We start from the raw sequence: 20,298 nt of genomic DNA, 5'->3' as shown, positions 1-20,298 counted from the left end.
GAAAGCAGACACACACAAACACAAAAACACAGGCACACACACATACAAACACTCAGACACACTTAAAAACACACTCAGATGCACACACAAACACTCAGAAACACACACAAAAACATTCAGACACACACACAAAAACACTGACACACACACACACACTCACTATATGTAAACTGCACTGCATTAATTATAAAGCTCATGCCTAGAGCTGCTCTCTGGCTCAGCAGAGCATCAAATGAAAGATAAACAGAGCACTCTAAAAATAAATCACTGAAGAAAAGGTTTAGGCGCGCAAACTATGAAAATTCTGCTCTCTGACTCTGTTCCAAGTCTGTCAGTGCACAGCCCCGGGCTGCGTGCCTACCGCTTCTTATGGCCAATCACCTCTGCACTCTGCCCACCCCCAGACCCCCGCCCGCCCTCCCCTCCTACCTCTTCAGTGTGCACTTAGTGTACCGTAACCGTACCGGTCTGGTGGGCATCATAAGTGCTCCTTCACTTTAGGGACAGTGTCAGACAGTCATGCGGTCAGATGCCAGGCATCCCCCTCACGATTTCACAGTTCCGTTTAGAGAGACAGCACAGCAGTGAGTGACTCCACTGCTCCACACGTCACTGAGCAGTGAGCACCGATAGGCAGGCAGGTTTAGGCTAGCAGCGCAACTTTTCGCAAGAAATTGCAGCGCTGGCTCAAGGGGCAAAAAAATTAAGTGTCTACAACTTCCCCAGTCCCACTAATGTTCACAAATGCTGGCCCCTCTAATAAAAAAATCTATGCATCTCTACATTGTATTTCTTTGAGTTTCAATAAAATTTAAGAAAATATATTTTTTATTCTGGAGGTGTCACCCCCTGGAGGGTGTCACCTGGGTGCAGCCCGCACCCCCTAGTGACGCCACTGTATGCATTTGTGATTGGCTGATGGCTGTAACATGATACAGGACGAGTGGAAAACTGAAAATTGTCTGTTTTTATCAAGCCCTTCGCCTTCCTACGACTGCAGAGAACCTGCAGTCAGTATTTATCAAGCAGCAGTCATAAGACTCATTGACTCTTCTCCACCTCTTAGGCGGAGAATTTTAATCTCCCCGGTCTCATCCGACAGGGAGATTGACAGCTCCTGCCTGCATGTGATTGGTGGTGTAAGGGGGCAGGGGGCAGGATTGCACACAAGAGCAAAATAGCGCTCGCATGCAATCTTAAATTACGGCAGCAGATCGCTGAACGCCAGAGGCGAGCTGGGGCGGACAGGGACATATGTACTCCCCTGTCCAATCCAGCTTGATAAATCGAGCCCTAAGTGCTATTGTATTGTCTTTTTTATCATGCATTTGTTGAATATGCAAATTTAATGTAGTTACTGGTCCTTTAAAAAAATAAAGCTAATTAGACAGTTTATTTACGGCATCATTTTATTACTCAGTGACACACTACATTGATCTACATAAAGAGAAAAGCTGGTTGTTTTTCTGTTTTTATCAATACATTCATTTATATTTAACAAGTAGTTAAGAAACACTCAACAAATACACAGCAATTTTTCGTTCATGATTTAGATAGAACATACAAGTTTACTTCTATTATCAAATGTGTTTCATTCTCTTGGTATCATTTGTTGAAGTAGCAGCAATGCACTACTGGTTTCTAACTGAACACATGGGTGAGACAATGAAAATAGGCATATATATTCAGCCACCAATCAGCAGCTAGAACTTAGGTTCTTTGCTGCTCCTGATCTTACCTAGATAAACCTTAAAAAAGGATAACAAGAGAAGGAAGCACATTAAATAATAGAAGTAAATTGGAAAGTTGTTTAAAATTGTATGTTCTGTCTAAATCATGAATGTCTAATTATGACTTTACTGTCCCTTTAATAAATGTACTTATTTCCGCCACCCCCCGGGAATCTTTTCTTTAACTTGTCCGGACACCTGGTCACATGTTTTCTGGGCAGCGTCACATCCTTGGTCAATAACTGTTGCAATAAAAGACAATTGTTAGTAAAGATTATACCTATTATTTCTACAAAATAATGCAACTAAATTACATTTAGGGGCAGTAAGCTCCAATAAACTAAACAATGTATATGAATGAGCACTACTAAGGTTCAGTTAAAGCTTTTTATTTTTAAGTTAAAAGTTAGTATGTTTCTGGGTACAATTGTACCTTTAAGGGGCATGGAGGCTAAAATGAAATTGTCATGATTCAGAAAGAGCTTACATTAAAAAAAATGTGTTACAATTGTGTTCCTTTCCATTAGAGCATACCGAGGTACGCTCATGAGCTTGCAGTGTATTCAGTACAATATAAACAGCAGTGTTTGCAAAAATGTTATACGTTGTTTCAAACATCACTTCAGTTTCTATTTAAGAAAGTGTTGGATTTAGTACATTTTTTAAGGTCATTAAAACTGACTTTTTAATAAATAAAATAAATCCGGTTCCACCCCAGTCGAAAATTAAATTCTATGCAGTTCTCTTTTAGTTCAGTAGGGGTCAGTATATTCTATCTGCCTAGAACTCAAATTATTTGATTTAGTCTGAGATTAGCTGCATGTAAAATATTCTACACACCTATTTAAAGGCATAACAGATTTTTTTTTTTAATGTTGCTTTAATAAGTTACATTTAGGTGCACATGCTCATCTACACCCTGAAAACATGGGATGGATTGTTAAACCCCGCTCCCCCAAATAAAAACAAACCCCAACAAAATTCTAAGAGTAGTTAAAGGGACACTGAACCCAAATTGTTTCTTTCATGATTCAGACAGAGCATGCAATTTTAATCAACTTTCTAATTTACTCCTATTATCAATTTTTCTTTGTTCTCTTGCTATCTTTATTTGAAAAAGAAGGCATCTAAGCTTTTTTTTGTTCAGAACTCTGGACAGCACTTTTTAATTGGTGGATGAATTTATCCACCAATCAGCAAGAACAACCCAGGTTGTTCACTAAAAATGGGCCGGCATCTAAACTTACATTCTTGCATTTCAAATAAAGATAACAAGAGAATGAAGAAAATTTGATGATAGGAGTAAATTAGAAAGTTGCTTAAAATTCCATGCTCTGTCTGAATCACGAAAGAAAAAAAATTGGGTTCAGTGTCCCTTTAATAATCATATATATATATTTTTTTTAGCAAACCATACCTTGTTGTCCTACTTCTTTTCCTTTATCAACACAATCTTGGATCACTTGTTGTCCTTGGTTTGCTGAAAATAAAAATTCCTGGAATTTTTAGTATTTACAGCAAAATAAATCCAGCATTTTAGGTATGAAATCTATTGTATACAGATAAATACAAATAACTGGCTTTACAGAGCACCTGGGTTTTTAATTCGCTTAATATACACATAGCGCCAACTGTTCTGGTTTTTAATGAATGCTATTGGTTTTTGAAATGTGTCCATCCCATTTTTCTCCATTTCATAAACATTATATATTCAGGTTTCACAAAGTTAAAATGGGGATCATCTAAATCCTAGAAACAATAGAGGCCACACCCCTGGACTTTTCTGGTGTGCTCATGGATTGGCTCACACTGACTCCACCCCTTTTTTTACTTCGTCAAACCTCTGAACCCCAGAGATACCACTCACAGTCTTCTGGCCCAGGATACTGTGGGAAGAATTTGGGGATGTATTCATTAGATCCCCTCTTTTCCTCAAGTGCAGCAATAAAATTACCTTTACTTTAACGGGGCCCAAAACCCAAAAACTTTCTTTCATGATTTGGATAGAGCACACTATTTTGAACAACTTTCCAATTTATTTTGATTATGAAATACACTTCATTCTCTTGGTATCCTTTGTTGAAGCTAGCTAAACACCTCAGGTTAGCCAATAGCAAAAGGCATATATGTGCAGTCACCCATCAGCAGCTAGCTCCTAGTAGTGGGTTACCGCCTTTCTATATATGCTTTTCAATAAAGGATAACAAAAGAACAAAGCAAATTAGAAAATAGAAGTGCATTCTAAAGTCAATCTGAATCCTGATTTTTTTTTTATTTATTTACTGTCCCTTTAAAAACAGTGTGAACTTTTTAAGTCTCACAAGCAGCATGTGTGGCCCTATGAATGATGCTACTTCAATGATATAGCTAAATTACAAAACCTATTAAAGGGACATTCAAGTGGAAGTTGAAGTGTTCGTTAGTGAATTTTGATATGTGTTAAAATATTTTTTTTGCAATGCCTCTAGCAAATGACATCTCTGCTGCACTGATATTGTTCACTGCACATTCAGGTGCATGTGACATTCAGCCATATGATCTGTAGGTTAAAGGGACAGAAAACTTCAACATTTTTCTCATGATTTGAATAAAAAAATAATATTTTAAAAAATATTCAAATTTACTTCTAATATAAAATTTGCTAAATTATCCTTTGCTGAAGGAACAGCATTGCACTACTGGCAGCAAGCTGAACACAACTAATTAGCCAATCACAAGAGACAAATGTGTGCAGGCACCAATCAGCAGCTAGCTCCCACTAGTGTAGGATATGTGCGTATTCCTTTTTAACAAGGGATACCAAGAGAACGTAGCAGATTTGAAAATAGAAGTGAATTTAAAAGTGTCTTAAAATTAAATGCTCTATCTGAATCCTGCAAGTTTCGTTTTGATTTTTCTATCCCTTTAAGTAGCAATACAAGGTTTACCAGAAACACGTTTTACTTGATATATTGCAAAAACTGAAGCCAAATGATGTTCATTGTTTTTACTGGCATGTCCCTTTAATTGTTTCTCTGTTAAACAAAACAAACACAGATGAATAAAAGATGAACCTGCGAATAAAAGCTACATCCAGGTGTTGTATTACACCCCATCTGGCGGTTGCTGCCGGCTCTTTTGATGTAGGAAATATTGTTATGATATTGAATTGGCTAAACAATAAAACTGCATTTCCCAACACAATAGAGATGTCATTGTTTTTGTTTAAATGTCATCGCTTGGGTGGTGACTCAAACCAAATGGAAACCTGGCAATCTCTAGTCTGCATACGATTGTTATTGGGACTCTTCTAATGTGAGTAGACATTAAAGGGACGTTGCATTATAAATATTTTCTCCCCTTTAATGTGTTTTTAATGATCAATTTACCCTACTGGACTGAATTAAATGGCAACTAGCTAACTTACCTTTATTTTGTCATTTGCTATAGCTTCTTTTGTGAGTTAAAACTGCCACCTACAGTGAAAATAGGAATACTGCTGTATCCTTTAAATAAAGCTAAATAAACAAGAGGCAACATCATAAATCAACCCTTAGTGGGGTGTTGTTACCATTACTTCGTATTCAATGCATCACCCCTTACCAACTACACGAGAGAGAGAGAAAGAGAGGAAAAGAGAGAGAGGAAAAGAGAGAGAAAGAGGGGGAAAGAGAGACCGAGAAAGAGAGAGAGAGGAAGAGAGAGAGAGAGGAAGAGAGAGAGAGAGGAAAAGAGAGAGAGAGAGGAAAAGAGAGAGACGGAGGAAGAGAGAGAGGAAGAGAGAGAGAGTAAAAGAGAGAGAGGGAGGAAGAGAGAGAGAGGAAAAGAGAGAGAGGGAGGAAGAGAGAGAGGAAGAGAGAGAGAGAGAGAGAGAGCAAGAGAGGGAAAGAGAGAGAGAGACCTACAACATCTTTATGTGTTTAATTTCTTTTAAGAATCATATTACTACTATAACAAAAGTTTAATTCTTATGTAACAACATCATAATATTTTTGGCTTTAAACAGAATCTAGTACTTTTTGGAATTTGGTCTAAATACATTTGATTTTAATTATTGTCTTACCAGCTTCTTGTGTCTTCTGTTGAGCTTGGTTCTGGAGGTCTGAGATTCCCTTAAAGGCTGACATGATTTACACTGATGTTCAGAGTATGAAAGGCTTTGGGTAATTCTGTTCTGCTCACTGTTGCACCACTCCTATATAGAACAGACAACCCCTCCCATGTAACAGTTGGGCAAAACCCTTTTTTTTGTTGCAAGAATGAGCAACGCTTGTTTTATTTAACTAATTACTGCTTAATGTTAGTAATATTGTCTCTGCTAATCCATTGAGGGCAAATTGGAACGAGATGTCTGTATTTTTCCACAAAATGAACACGTGATGTGGTGGTTCTTTATAGATTTAAATAGCCCTCTGTTCAGTTTCTGACCCATTTAACAATACCTCTTAAATGCTATTCCTTCGCAGGCTCTTATGCTGAGCCAGTTTGGGCAATTTATTCCTGCTTTTATATAATCTCTCTTTCTACAAGAGAGCTACAGGTTTTCTAACTGTCCTGTGTGTTCAAACCAATATGTTTCTCATTACTGATATTCCCTTTTTTATACCGTCACATAGAAATCACTGTGCTAAATAACTCCATACATAGATACACTCTATATTGATCTTATTTTTTTTAACTGTTCAAAGAGTAATTTATCTATTTTAAATAATATTAAATATTTGAAAATGTGCCAAATTTGTTTTCATTACTTTTACCCATTAGATGGTTTTGTAATATACAAACAATATGGTAGAATCAATTTCTGGTTTAAGGTTTTTGTCATTTGAACTGCAGGGGGTTATACTTTTATAAATTATGCATGGGCTTGCATACAAATGTATTCATATTTATTATTAGCATTTATTTATAGCAGTGATTAAAAGAATAGTTTAGTCAAAATTAAACTTTCATGATTTAGATAGAGCAGTAATTTTAAGCAACTTTCTAATTTAATCCTATTATCAATTTTTCTTCGTTCTCTTGCTATCTTTATGTTAAAAAGCAAGAATTTAAGCAAAGGAACCAGACCATTTTAGCTCTGCACCTGGGTAGGACTTTCTTTTTTTTTTAATATATTTTTATTAGTATTTTTAAGTGCATACACAGGCTCGGGTGTCACCAATATCAAAATAAAGCGACAATTTCAGCATTAGGTATTTGTGTAAGGCAAGACAAGTAAATAAATAGGATATACAGGTAGGCCAGTTAAATGATATAGCATATGTACATCCTTTACATTATCATATTATACAATATTATTTTGCATTATACATATTTCTTACAAAAATATAGTTGTGTTCATTATAAGAATCTGTATACTCTCTTCAAACAGAGCTTCTAGAGTATTTAGACCATTCAGGACCGTCTTCTTTTAGACTAATTTATATCTTCTTAAAAAAAAGAAAAGAAAAGGGGGGGGGGTGAGCCCTCATAGTGGGGTCCAAAATAATTTCTTCTGCCTGCTGCCCCTCCCCTTTTTTTGGCCTTCATCATAACCACTCATCTCTCAGCCTACTCTCCATTATGTATAAAGTGTTTTTTGAAATCTTGAGATTAATTCCTTTTGTGTGTCTCTATCTTGTGTTTAAATTTCCATTTCTCAAAAAACCTTTCAACATTAATCTCAAGATTGAACCAAATATCATTTTGTTCTATTAAGAATTACTTCTGTACTACATTTTTTAGTGCTTTAAGGGAGGGTTCCCGCTTACTTTTCCATTCTTTTAGAATCAGATTCCTACTTAAAGGGACATTGAACCCAAAATCTTTCTTTCGTGATTCAGATAGAGCATGCAATTTTAAGCAACTTTCTAATTTACTCCTATTATCAAATTTTCTTCATTCTCTTGGTATCTGAAGAGCAAGAATGTAAGTTTAGGTGCCGGCCCATTTTTGGTTTACAACCTGGGTTGTTCTTGCTGATTGGTGGATAAATTCACCCACCAATAAACAAGTGCTGTCCAAGGTCCTAAACCAAAAATTGGCTGGCTCCTTAGCTTAGATACCTTCTTTTTCAATTAAAGATAGCAAGATATCGAAGAAAAATTGATAATTGGATTAAATTAGAAATTTGCTTAAAATTGCATGCTCTACCTGAATCACAAAAAAATAAAAAAATAAAAAATGGGTTCAGTGTCCCTTTAATATAATTAGCATATTAAAGTGGTGGGATTTCTTTTTTATTAAAATCTAAGAAAATAACATGTTCTGCTTTAAATGTCCCCTGCACGTTACATATTTTGTTAGCCCAGTAACAAAATGTTGTAGTTTCGGACATGACCATAAACAATGTATTCAATTTGCTTTATTTATCCTACATTTCTCACAGTTATGTCCGCTATGGCTATTTGCCCATTTAGACACCGTTTCTGGTGTAATATATGTCATCCATATTATTTTAACATGTTGTTCACGCATTGACATTGCAAGAGAGGCTTCTTCTACCCATTCTATACTTCTGAGGACTGTCTGCATTGAGAGATTAGGGAAACACACGTCTCGTCATTTTAATATAATTCCTTCCAAATATTTTTCATAATCTATAGTTTATAATATTATATAGTAGTGAGATAGAGAATTTATCATTTTTATATGAGTTCAAACTGGAACAAGAGGAAGATAATCCCACATTTTCCCATTTAATCTTCTAACTTTCAGACAGTAATCTCTTACTTGTAAATACGCATAATAATTTTATAAATTATACATGGGCTTGCATACAAATGTATTCATATTTATTATTATTATCATTTATTTATAGCAGTGCCTTAAAGGAATAGTCTAGTCAAAATTAAACTTTCATGATTCAGATAGAGCATGTAATTTTAAGCAACTTTATAATTTACTCCTATTATCAATTTTTATTCGTTCTTTTGCTATCTTTACGTTAAAAAGCAAGAATTTAAGCAAAGGAACCGGACCATTTTTGGTTCAGGACCTGGGTAGCACGTTCTGATCAGTGTCTAAATATAGCCACCAATCAGCAAGTGCTACACAAAATGGTCCGGCTCCCATGCTTACATTCAAATAAAGATAACAAGAGAACAAATAAAAATTGATAATAGGAGTAAATTAGAAAGTTGCTTAATATTGCTGCTGTATCTGAATCATTACATTTTAATTTTGACTAAACTATTCATTTAAACTGCCAAACTCACTTGTGAAATGTATTTGCAAATACTAAGGGTCAAATTTGTCACTGGGCAAAATAAGCAGCTATTAGTAGATGCCAGATATCTGTCCACTGCTGTGTAAGTGATCCAACTTTGAATCTGTCCCATCTCCATTATTTTACATTCACACGAAAACATATTATTCCAAGACAATAACCCCAAGTCTGTTCTGGGGAATTGCTGGCCCAAAAGGTACTTGGTACCTGAGCAACATACATTTAAGAGAATAGTGAACACTTTTCTGTAATTTATGTGTGAAAATTGCACATGGCAATTCTCACAAGCCTAACATTGTCTCATATCTGTCCCTATTTTGCAGTTTGTTATTTTATCTTTTCCATTGAAGCCAAACAATGAAAATTTTTGTTAAAACAATTACAGAGGCATTTCCTGTCTTCTCCAAATAAGATAAATGGTAGGTGGAATTTGAACATTGAAAAACAATTGCAGAAAACAAGGATAATCTATTGTAATACAATTAGGCTCTGCTAATATGTTAATGTATTGGAAGACATTTAGGGTACTTACAATTGAAATCCAACTCTGCTATTTAAATCATTTACAATCCAACACTCATTAAAACACCAAAAATATTCCTTTGCTGAGGATTAAAGTAACAGGAATTTATTTTTGTATCTTTTCACTCCTTTCCGCAATAAGCTGTTGAATATATAATGTTCACAAATGTTTGATTATTATCTATTCCCACTATTTGATTTGAAAATATCCATACAAGTAATAATTATTAATATAATTATCTGATGCACTAACCATGGACATATAATGACAGTATCTGCATTATACTCAGCACTGTACAACATTATTTGGGAAGTTTCACGCTAAGCTCAGGGTGTGGTTCTGTATGGGCGAGTGAAATACACTGTTTTGTTGTTTGGTTACACAAATTGCTATATCTGTTGCAAATATATAATGGTTATTTTAAAAAGATTATTGTTATGATTGTGTGTATGCCTTTTACAGCTTCAATAGCTCTATCAGAAGAAAGCGAAATGTGGTATTTAATTGTGTAACACTCGTGTACAACACATATGTTACATGTGTGTAATCTTTTATATAAAATGAATGAGACATACAAAGCAAGAGAGAGAGGGAAATATGATGTCAGTATCTGCTTTATACTCAGCACTAGCAGGAGAGAGAGTGACAGAGAGAGACAGAGGGATATTTAGAAGCTCGTGGGCATGGAGAGAAATCCTCCAAAGTCTTTGGGATTTTTTTAAACCTTATTTTGTAATGTAGGTGTCTCTCCTTCATATCAAGAACTCTGCATATTGAGATAAACATCTTTCAAATAAAATTTGTGATTCTAACATTTTGTTAGGGACTTCTCCATACTGACGGGATGTCTTAGATCATCTCGCCTGAGCAGAGAGCTTTTGAACATCAGGCCCAGAGAAAGAGGGAGAACGGGAGATAGGGAGAGACTGAGAGAAACAGAGGGAGAGTGTGTGAGAGATTATTGTTATGATTGTGTTTATGCCTGTTTGCTGCAATTAGACAATAGGGCAATGTGGTATTTAATTCTGTATTGCCCTCATAAAACAGATTTGATATATTTACTAATATTTTATATACAATTATATAGTCTGTATTTGGGAAATGTTAAGAAACTATTACCATGCTGTTTATTTGAAAGTTTAAATTTGCATATTATTCTGTTGTCAATTATCTCAAAACTAGTGTTAAAGTCTGTGTACATGGGCCAAAATGTTTAAGGAAAGAAATATACCTATCCCTTTTTCCATCTATCCCTCTATCCCTATCCATCTATCCCTCTATCTCTATCCCTATATCCCTATCCCTCTATCCCTATCCCTCCATCTCTATCCCTACCCCTCCCTCTATCCCTATCCCTCTATCTCTAGCCCTCTATCTCTAGCCCTCTATCTCTAGCCCTCTATCTCTAGCCTTCTATCCATATCCATCAATCCCTCTATCTCTATCCCTCTATCCCTATCCATCTATCTATATCCCTCTATCTCTATCCCTCTATCCATATCCCTCTATCTTTATCCATATCCCTCTATCCATCTATCCCTCTATCTCTATCCCTCTATCCCTACCCCTCCCTCAATCCCTATCCCCCTATTTCTATCCCTGTATCCTTATCCCGCTATCTCTATCCCTCTAACCCTATCCCTCTATCTCTATCCCTCTATCCCTATCCCTCTATCCCTCTATCTCTATCCCTATCCCTCTATCATTATCCATCTATCTCTATCCCTATCCCTCTATCCCTATCCCTCTATCCATCTATCCCTATCCCTCTATCTCTATCCCTATCCCTCTATCTATATCCCTCTATCCCCTATCCTTCTATCTCTATCCCTCTATCTCTATCCCTCTATCTCTATCCCACTATTCCTAACCCTCTATCTCTATCCCTCTACCCCTATACCTCTATCCATCTATCCTCTATCTCTATCCCTATATCCCTATCCCTCTATCCCTATCCCTCATCCATCTATCCCTATCCCTCTATCTCTATCCCTCTATCCCCTATCCCTCTTACCTATCCCTCTATCTCTATCCCTCTATCTCTATCCCTATCCCTCTATAAATCTAGCCCTCTATCTCCATCCCTCTATCCATCTATCCATATCCCTCTATCTCTACCCTCTATCCCTACCCCTCCCACTATCTCTATCCCTCTATGCCTATCCCCCTATCTATATCCCTCTATCCCCTATCCCTCTATCCCCTATCCCTCTATCTCTATCCCTCTTACCTATCCCTCTATCTCTATCCATCTATCCATCTATCTCTACCCTCTATCTCTACCCCTCCCTCTCCCTCTATCTCTTTCCCGCTATGCCTATCCCCCTATCTCTATCCTTCTATCTCTATTCCTCTATCCCTATCCCTCTATCTCTATCCCTATCCCTCTATCTCTAGCCCTCTATCCATATCCATCTATCCCTCTATCTCTATCCCTCTATCTCTATCCCTCTATCCCTATCCCACTATCTCTATCCCTATCCCTCTATCCATCTATCCCTCTATCTCTATCCCTATATTTCTATCCTTCGATCTCTATCCCTCTATCCTTACCCCTCCCTCTACCCCTATCCCTCTATCCCTATCCCCCTTTCTCTATCCCTCTATCTCTATCCCTCTAACCCTATCCCTCTAACTCTATCCCCTATATTTCTATCCTTCGATCTCTATCCCTCTATCCCTACCCCTCCCTCTACCCCTATCCCTCTATCTCTATCCCACTATCCCTATCCATCTATCTCTATCCCTCTATCTCTATCCCTATCCCTCTATCTCTATCCCTCTATCCCCTATCCCTCTATCTCTATCCCTCTATCTCTATCCCTCTATTCCTGTCCCTCTATCTTTATCCCTCTACCCCTATCCCTCTATCTCTATCCCTATCCTTTATCCATATATCCCTCTATCCCTATCCCTCTATCCATCTATCCCTATCCCTCTATCTCTATCCCCATATCCCTCTATCTCTATCCCTCTTAACTATCCCTCTATCTCTATCCCTCTATCCCTATCCCTCTATCCATCTATCCCTATCCCTCTATCTCTATCCCTCTATAAATCTATCCCTCTATATCTATCCCTCTATCCATCTATCTCTATCCCTCTAACCCTATCCCTCTAACTCTATCCCCTATATTTCTATCCTTCGATCTCTATCCCTCTATCCCTACCCCTCCCTCTACCCCTATCCCTCTATCTCTATCCCTCTATCCCCTATCCCTCTATCTCTATCCCTCTATCTCTATCCCTCTATTCCTGTCCCTCTATCTTTATCCCTCTACCCCTATCCCTCTATCTCTATCCCTATCCCTTTATCCATATATCCCTCTATCCCTATCCCTCTATCCATCTATCCCTATCCCTCTATCTCTATCCCTCTATCCCCATATCCCTCTATCTCTATCCCTCTTAACTATCCCTCTATCTCCATCCCTCTATCCATCTATCCCTATCCCTCTATCTCTATCCCTCTATAAATCTATCCCTCTATATCTATCCCTCTATCCATCTATCCCTATTCCTCTATCTCTACCCTCTATCCCTACCCCTCCCTCTATCTCTGTCCCTCTATCCCTATCCCCTATCTCTATCCCTCTATCTCTATCCCTATCCCTCTATCCCTATCACTCTATCTCTATCCCTCTATCCCTATCCCTCTATCCATCTATCCCTATCCCTCTATCTCTATCCCTCTATAAATCTATCCCTCTATATCTATCCCTCTATCCATCTATCCCTATTCCTCTATCTCTACCCTCTATCCCTACCCCTCCCTCTATCTCTGTCCCTCTATCCCTATCCCCTATCTCTATCCCTCTATCTCTATCCCTATCCCTCTATCCCCATCACTCTATCTCTATCCCTCTATCCATATCTCTCTATATCTACCCTCTATCTCTATCCCTCTATCTCTATCCCTCTATCCCTATCCCTATATCCCTATCTCTCTATCCATCTATCCCTATCCCTCTATCTCTATCCCTATCCCTCTATCTCTATCCCTCTATCCCCATCCATCTATCCCTATCCCTTTATCTCTATCCCTATCCCTCTATCTCTATCCCTATCCCTCTATCTCTATCCCTCTATCCCCTATCCCTCTATCTCTATCCATCTATCCCCCGTCCCTCTATCTCTATCCCTCTATCTCTATCCCTATCCCTCTATCTCTATCCCTGTATCCCCTATCCCTCTATTCCTATCCCTCTATCTTTATCCCTCTACCCCTATCCCTCTATCTCTATCCCTATCATTTTATCCATATATCCCTCTATCTCTATCCCTAAATCCCTATCCCTCTATCCATCTATCCCTATCCCTCTATAAATCTAGCCCTCTATCTCTATCCCTCTATCCATCTATCTATATCTCTCTATATCTACCCTCTATCCCTACCCCTCCCTCTATCTCTATCCCTCTATCCCTATCCCCCTATCTCTATCCCTCTATCCCTATTCCTCTATCTCTATCCCTCTATCCCATATCCCTCTATCTCTATCCCCTATCTCTCTATCTCTATCCCTCTATCTATATCCCTCTATCCCTATCCCTCTATAAATCTAGCCCTCTATCTCTATCCCTCTATCCATCTATCTATATCTCTCTATATCTACCCTCTATCCCTACCCCTCCCTCTATCTCTATCCCTCTATCCCTATTCCTCTATCTCTATCCCTCTATCCCATATCCCTCTATCTCTATCCCCTATCCCTCTATCTCTATCCCTCTATCTATATCCCTCTATCCCTATCCCTCTATCTCTATCCCTCCATCCCTCTATCTCTATCCCTCTATCTCTATCCCTCTACTCCTATCCCTCTATCTCTATCCCTCTATCCCCTTTCGCTCTATCTCTATCCCTCTATCTCTATCCCTCTATTCCTTTCCCTCTATCTTTATCCCTCTACCCCTATCCCTCTACCCCTATCCCTCTATCTCTATCCCTATCACTTTATCCATATATCCCTCTATCTCTATCCCTAAATCCCTATCCCTCTATCTCTATCCCTCTATCCCCATATCCCTCTATCTCTATTCATCTATCCCTATCCCTTTATCTCTATCCCTATCCCTCTATAAATCTATCCCTCTATCTCTATCCCTCTATCCATCTATCCCTATCCCTCTATCACTACCCTCTATCCCTACCCCTCCCTCTATCTCTGTCTCTCTATCCCTATCCCTCTATCTCTATCCCTCTATCCCTATCCCTATCCCTCTATCCCTATCCCTCTATAAATCTAGCCCTCTATCTCTATCCCTCTATCCATCTATCCCTATCCCTCTATCTCTACCCTCTATCCCTACCCTCTTTCCCTACCTTCCCTCTATCCCTATCCCCCTATCTCTATCCCTCTATCCCTATCCCTCTATATCTATCCCTCTATCCCTATCCCTCTATATCTATCCCTATCCCTCTATCTCTATCACTCTATCCCCTATCCTTCTATCTCTATCCCTCTATATCTATCCCTCTATCTCTATCCCTCTATTCCTATCCCTCTATCTCTATCTCTATCCCTATCCCTATATCCTTATCCCTATCCCTCTATCTCTATCCCTCTATCCCCTATCCCTCTATCTCTATCCCTCTTACCTATCCCTCTATCTCTATCCCTCTATAAATCTATCCCTCTATCTCCATCCCTCTATCCATCTATCCCTAACCCTCTATCTCTACCCTCTATCCCTACCCTTCCCTCTATCTCTATCCCTTTATGCCTATCCCCCTATCTCTTTCCCTCTATCCCCCATCCCTCTATCTCTATCCCTCTTACTTATCCCTCTATCTCTATCCATCTATCACTATCCCTCTATCTCTATCTCTATCCTCTATCCCTATCCCTACCCCTACCTCTATCTCTACCCTCTATCCCTACCCCTCCCTCTATCTCTATCCCTCTATCCCTATTCCTCTATCTCTATCCCTCTATCCCATATCCCTCTATCTCTATCCCCTATCCCTCTATCTCTATCCCTCTATCTATATCCCTCTATCCCTATCCCTCTATCTCTATCCCTCTATCCCTCTATCTCTATCCCTCTACTCCTATCCCTCTATCTCTATCCCTCTATCCCCTTTCGCTCTATCTCTATCCCTCTATCTCTATCCCTCTATTCCTTTCCCTCTATCTTTATCCCTCTACCCCTATCCCTCTATCTCTATCCCTATCACTTTATCCATATATCCCTCTATCTCTATCCCTAAATCCCTATCCCGCTATCCATCTATCCCTATCCCTCTATCTCTATCCCTCTATCCCCATATCCCTCTATCTCTATCCATCTATCCCTATCCCTTTATCTCTATCCCTATCCCTCTATAAATCTATCCCTCTATCTCTATCCCTCTATCCATCTATCCCTATCCCTCTATCACTACCCTCTATCCCTACCCCTCCCTCTATCTCTGTCTCTCTATCCCTATCCCTCTATCCCTATCCCTATCCCTCTATCCCTATCCCTCTATAAATCTAGCCCTCTATCTCTATCCCTCTATCCATCTATCCCTATCCCTCTATCTCTACCCTCTTTCCCTACCTTCCCTCTATCCCTATCCCCCTATCTCTATCCCTCTATCCCTATCCCTCTATATCTATCCCTCTATCCCTATCCCTCTATATCTATCCCTATCCCTCTATCTCTATCACTCTATCCCCTATCCTTCTATCTCTATCCCTCTATATCTATCCCTCTATCCCTATCCCTCTATCTCTATCCCTCTATTCCTATCCCTCTATCTCTATCTCTCTACCCCTATCCCTCTATCTCTATCCCTATCCCTATATCCTTATCCCTATCCCTCTATCTCTATCCCTCTATCCCCTATCCCTCTATCTCTATCCCTCTATAAATCTATCCCTCTATCTCCATCCCTCTATCCATCTATCCCTAACCCTCTATCTCTACCCTCTATCCCTACCCTTCCCTCTATCTCTATCCCTTTATGCCTATCCCCCTATCTCTTTCCCTCTATCCCTTATCCCTCTATCTCTATCCATCTATCACTATCCCTCTATCTCTATCTCTATCCTCTATCCCTATCCCTACCCCTACCTCTATCTCTACCCTCTATCCCTACCCCTCCCTCTATCTCTATCCCTCTATGCCTATCCCCCTATCTCTATCCCTCTATCGCTAACCCTCTATCCCTATCCCTCTATCTCTATCCCTCTATCCCTATCCTTCTATCTCTAGCCCTCTATCCCTATCCCTCTATCCATCTATCCCTCTATCTCTATCCCTATATTCCTATCCCTCTATCCGTATCCCTCTATCCCTACCCCTCTATACCTATCCCTTATCTCTATCCCTCTAACCCTATCCCTCTATCCCTATCCTTCTATCTCTAGCCCTCTATCCATTTCCATCTATCCCTCTATCCCTATCCCTCTATGCCTATCCCCCTATCTCTATCCCTCTATCGCTATCCCTCTATCCCTATCCCTCTATCTCTATCCCTCTATCCCTATCCTTCTATCTCTAGCCCTCTATCCATCTATCCCTCTATCTCTATCCCTATATTCCTATCCCTCTCTCCGTATCCCTCTATCCCTACCCCTCTATCTCTATCCCTCTAACCCTATCCCTCTATCCATATCCTTCTATCTCTAGCCCTCTATCCATTTCCATCTATCCCTCTATCCCTGTCCCTCTATCCATCTATCCCTCTATCTCTATCCCTATATCCCTACCCCTCTATCCCTATCTCTATTCCTCTATCCCTATCCCTCTATCCATATATCCCTATCCCTCTATCTCTATCCCTATCCCTCTATCTCTATCCCTCTATCCCTATTCCTCTATCTCTATCCCTCTATCCCATATCCCTCTATCTCTATCCCCTATCCCTCTATCTCTATCCCTCTATCTATATCCCTCTATCCCTATCCCTCTATCTCTATCCCTCTATCCCTCTATCTCTATCCCTCTACTCCTATCCCTCTATCTCTATCCCTCTATCCCCTTTCGCTCTATCTCTATCCCTCTATCTCTATCCCTCTATTCCTTTCCCTCTATCTTTATCCCTCTACCCCTATCCCTCTATCTCTATCCCTATCACTTTATCCATATATCCCTCTATCTCTATCCCTAAATCCCTATCCCGCTATCCATCTATCCCTATCCCTCTATCTCTATCCCTCTATCCCCATATCCCTCTATCTCTATCCATCTATCCCTATCCCTTTATCTCTATCCCTATCCCTCTATAAATCTATCCCTCTATCTCTATCCCTCTATCCATCTATCCCTATCCCTCTATCACTACCCTCTATCCCTACCCCTCCCTCTATCTCTGTCTCTCTATCCCTATCCCTCTATCCCTATCCCTATCCCTCTATCCCTATCCCTCTATAAATCTAGCCCTCTATCTCTATCCCTCTATCCATCTATCCCTATCCCTCTATCTCTACCCTCTTTCCCTACCTTCCCTCTATCCCTATCCCCCTATCTCTATCCCTCTATCCCTATCCCTCTATATCTATCCCTCTATCCCTATCCCTCTATATCTATCCCTATCCCTCTATCTCTATCACTCTATCCCCTATCCTTCTATCTCTATCCCTCTATATCTATCCCTCTATCCCTATCCCTCTATCTCTATCCCTCTATTCCTATCCCTCTATCTCTATCTCTCTACCCCTATCCCTCTATCTCTATCCCTATCCCTATATCCTTATCCCTATCCCTCTATCTCTATCCCTCTATCCCCTATCCCTCTATCTCTATCCCTCTATAAATCTATCCCTCTATCTCCATCCCTCTATCCATCTATCCCTAACCCTCTATCTCTACCCTCTATCCCTACCCTTCCCTCTATCTCTATCCCTTTATGCCTATCCCCCTATCTCTTTCCCTCTATCCCTTATCCCTCTATCTCTATCCATCTATCACTATCCCTCTATCTCTATCTCTATCCTCTATCCCTATCCCTACCCCTACCTCTATCTCTACCGTCTATCCCTACCCCTCCCTCTATCTCTATCCCTCTATGCCTATCCCCCTATCTCTATCCCTCTATCGCTAACCCTCTATCCCTATCCCTCTATCTCTATCCCTCTATCCCTATCCTTCTATCTCTAGCCCTCTATCCCTATCCCTCTATCCATCTATCCCTCTATCTCTATCCCTATATTCCTATCCCTCTATCCGTATCCCTCTATCCCTACCCCTCTATACCTATCCCTTATCTCTATCCCTCTAACCCTATCCCTCTATCCCTATCCTTCTATCTCTAGCCCTCTATCCATTTCCATCTATCCCTCTATCCCTATCCCTCTATGCCTATCCCCCTATCTCTATCCCTCTATCGCTATCCCTCTATCCCTATCCCTCTATCTCTATCCCTCTATCCCTATCCTTCTATCTCTAGCCCTCTATCCATCTATCCCTCTATCTCTATCCCTATATTCCTATCCCTCTCTCCGTATCCCTCTATCCCTACCCCTCTATCTCTATCCCTCTAACCCTATCCCTCTATCCATATCCTTCTATCTCTAGCCCTCTATCCATTTCCATCTATCCCTCTATCCCTGTCCCTCTATCCATCTATCCCTCTATCTCTATCCCTATATCCCTACCCCTCTATCCCTATCTCTATTCCTCTATCCCTATCCCTCTATCCATATATCCCTATCCCTCTATCTCTATCCCTATCCCTCTATAAATCTATCCCTCTATTTCTATCCCTCTATCCATCTATCCCTATCCCTCTATCTATGTCTCTCTATCCCTATCCCACTATCTCTATCCCTCTATCCCTATCCCTCTATCTCTATCCCTCTATCCCTATCCCCCTATCTCTATCCCTCTATCCCTATCCCTCTATCCCTATCCCTCTATCCCTATCCCTCTATCCCTCTTTCCCTATCCCTCTATCCATCTATCCCTTTCCCTTTATCTCTATCCCTATCCCTCTATCTCTATCCCTATCCCTCTATCTCTATCCCTCTATCCCCTATCCCTCTATCTCTATCCATCTATCCCCCGTCCCTCTATCTCTATCCCTCTATCTCTATCCCTCTATTCCTATTCCTCTATCTCTATCCCTCTACCCTTATCACTCTATCTCTATCCCTCTATGCCTATCCCTCTATCCATCTATCCCTCTATCTCTATCCCTATATCCCTATCCCTCTATCCCTATCCCTCATCCATCTATCCCTATCCCTCTATCCCCTATCCCTCCATCTCTATCCCTCTTACCTATCCCTCTATCTCTATCCCTCTATTTCTATCCTCTATCTCTATCCCTATCCCTCTATAAATCTATCCCTCTATCTCTATCCATCTATCACTATCCCTCTATCTCTATCCTCTATCCCTATCCCTACCCCTCCCTCTATCTCTACCCTCTATCCCTACCCCTCCCTCTATCTCTATCCCTCTATGCCTATCCCCCTATCTCTATCCCTCTATCCCTATCCCTCTATCTCTATCCCTCTATCTCTATCCCTCTATTCCTATTCCTCTATCTCTACCCCTCTATCCCTATCCCTCTATCTCTATCCCTATATCCCTATCCCTCTATCCCTATCTCTCATCCATCTATCCCTATCCCTCTATCCCCTATCCCTCATCCATCTATCCCTATCCCTCTATCCCCTATCCCTCCATCTCTATCCCTCTTACCTATCCCTCTATCTCTATCCCTCTATTTCTATCCCTATCCCTCTATAAATTTATCCCTCTATCTCCATCCCTCTATCCCTCTATTTCTACCCTCTATCTCTATCCCTCTATGCCTATCCCTCTATCCCTTTACCCCTATCCCTCTATCTCTTTCCCTATCCCTCTATCCATCTATCCCTCTATCTCTATCCCTAAATCCCTATCCCTCTATCCCTATCCATCTA

At 40.0% G+C, this 20,298-nt stretch overlaps 1 long non-coding RNA gene across 1 annotated transcript; it reads right to left on the bottom strand.

The window, feature by feature from the left end:
- Nucleotides 1-1,391: 1,391 nt before the first annotated feature.
- Nucleotides 1,392-5,869, bottom strand: LOC128639496 (uncharacterized). Its single transcript, XR_008399210.1, has 3 exons — nucleotides 5,773-5,869; nucleotides 3,148-3,210; nucleotides 1,392-1,972 (listed from the first exon to the last, which is right to left on the bottom strand). It is a non-coding gene; the product is annotated as an uncharacterized LOC128639496 (long non-coding RNA).
- Nucleotides 5,870-20,298: the final 14,429 nt, after the last annotated feature.

The sequence above is a fragment of the Bombina bombina genome, chromosome 9, assembly GCF_027579735.1.
Source record: "Bombina bombina isolate aBomBom1 chromosome 9, aBomBom1.pri, whole genome shotgun sequence".
NCBI classification, from domain to species: Eukaryota; Metazoa; Chordata; class Amphibia; order Anura; family Bombinatoridae; genus Bombina; species Bombina bombina.
Note: the sequence above shows the minus strand (reverse complement) of the source record. Positions and strands in the feature narration are given on the sequence as shown.